Source organism: Mandrillus leucophaeus, unplaced genomic scaffold (genome assembly GCF_000951045.1).
Source record: "Mandrillus leucophaeus isolate KB7577 unplaced genomic scaffold, Mleu.le_1.0 Scaffold26, whole genome shotgun sequence".
Lineage (NCBI taxonomy): Eukaryota > Metazoa > Chordata > Mammalia > Primates > Cercopithecidae > Mandrillus > Mandrillus leucophaeus.
The window spans coordinates 2935672-2937733 of NW_012102698.1; the positions used below are offsets into that span (position 1 = coordinate 2935672).

The 2062-nt window shown below is 45.7% G+C and overlaps 1 protein-coding gene across 1 annotated transcript in view; it reads left to right on the forward strand.

Moving 5' to 3' along the window:
* Positions 1–2: 2 nt before the first annotated feature.
* The window catches only part of NUP50 (nucleoporin 50kDa), a 32930-nt gene continuing 30870 nt past the window's right edge, over positions 3–2062 (forward strand). The window contains exons 1-2 of the mRNA XM_011984029.1: positions 3–248; positions 1155–1392. The gene's annotated coding sequence lies outside the window, so the exon portion shown is untranslated. The remainder of the gene's footprint in view (positions 249–1154; positions 1393–2062) is intronic.

Genomic DNA, 2062 nt, shown 5'->3' on the forward strand with positions numbered 1-2062 from the left:
AGGCTGCGGCGTCCGACTCGAGTGAGGCTGGCCCCGGCGGAGGTAGGGGGCTGGCAGGGCTGTCCTGGCGTGGTGGTCTCCGTTTCCTTCCTAGCGATTCCTCTCGATTCTCCTCTCCCCCTGGCCACCCCTCGTCGCTTTTCTCCTGGGCCCATTACCTCTCTGGCCTAGCTTCACTTTCTTACTGCGTTCCCGGGTCATTGATCACCCATTTGCTCGGTTCCATTAAGACACAGTTTGGAGATTCGGTATTTCTGTCTCCTTAGTTGGCCCGCTTGTTCTCTCCCTTCAACAAGGCACCTCACTATTAAGTATAACGAAATCTGTGTTTTCGTTTTAAGCTGATGTTGACAAGTTGAGCTCCAAGGGCAGAGCTACACCAGATGCCAGAGACCACATAACTATATCAGGCACAAATAATGTTTTTTCCAGTTTGCCTAGACTTTCAGTCTCCTACCACGTTGCTTCATACCTAGAAATCATGTCGAATTTGGTGGTTTTTTACCCACAAGCGCAGACGCTTTTTAAATTCCCTTTTATTGATTGTTTGGTGAGACTGGGTCTTGCTTTGTCACCAGGCCGGAGTGTAGTAGTAGCTCACTGTAGCCTCAAGCTCCTGGGCTCAAGTGATTCTCCTGCCTCAGCCTTCCAGCTAGCTGGGACCACAGGTGTGCGCCACTACGCCCGGCTAATTTTTTATTTCTATTTATTCATCTCATCTATGTCCATCTTTATTTTTGTAGCGACCAAGTTGGTTTCCGTCTCCTGGCTTCAAGTGATTCTTCCGCCTCCCTTAAGTTCTTCATAATAGTAGCTAGACATAAGGCCAGGTGCCAGGCCTTGTTCAGAATATTTTACGGAGGGTTCCCCCCCGCCCCCCACTTCTAGCATAGAAGTAAAATGTATTGTCTGAAGTGTCATGCTTTGAAATAAAATAGGGATTAGGTAAAATGTTTTTAAAAGTCTGGTTTGTAATCCAAGTTATTCTTCCATGCTACAACTTTTACGTTTTGGAGGAAAAATGGTAGTTTATAGCCTTTGCTTCTAATAACACTTGTTTGTTTAATAATTTATTAAGCCCGTCCTCTGCTCCAGGCAGTGTTCTAAGCCAATCTTTGTTTATCTTAACTTTCTTCATACTTCCTGTTCCACAGATGAAGAAACTGAGGCACAAAAATTAAATATAACTTGCCCAAGTTGTGACAGCTAGAAAATGGCAAAACTGGGGTGCCAGATCTTTCAGTATTTTTTGAAATACTTTATGCAATACCCCAGCTCATTGATCTAATGATAGACAGGACACCTGCTGTTTGAGCTGGGCGCTGTTGGGACATTTGGAGTATATCTGTAAACAAAACAAAGATCCCTGCCTTTTGGTTATATACTGATTTGGTGAGTGTGTTAGGACGTGGAAGCCCCTACATTTATTTAGACTATTTTGCTGTGCCACCTGTCTCTTCATTGTGGGTATGAATTAGAAGGTAAAATTTTACTGTTACAGTTTTTGTGCATTCAGCTCCATCCCTTTTTTCTCCACAGTTAATTTTCTTTTTTCTTTGTTTTGTTTTGTTTTGTTTTGAGATGGTGTCTTGCTCTGTCACACAGGCTGGAGTGCAGTGGCACGATCTCAGCTCACTGCAACCTCCGCCTCCCGGGTTGAAGAGATTCTCCTGCATCAGCCTCCCGAGTAGCTGGGATTATAGGTGCCACCACCACATCCAGCTAATTTTTGTATTTTTAGTAGAGGTGGGGTTTCACCATGTTGGCCAGGCTGATCTCAAACTCCTGACCTCAAGTGATCTGTCCGCCTTGGCCTCTCAAACTGCTGGGATTACAGGTGTGAGGCACTGCGCCGGCCCTACAGTTAATCTTAAATAGCATATGTGACCATCGGCAACTTCTTACTTCTCCGACCCTCTGGCGGAGATGTTAGTTAATGAGTAGAAAAATTGCCAAAAGAATCTGTATAGAGGGCCGGGCGCGGTGGCTCAAGCCTGTAATCCCAGCACTTTGGGAGGCCGAGACGGGCGGATCACGAGGTCAGGAGATTGAGACCATCCTG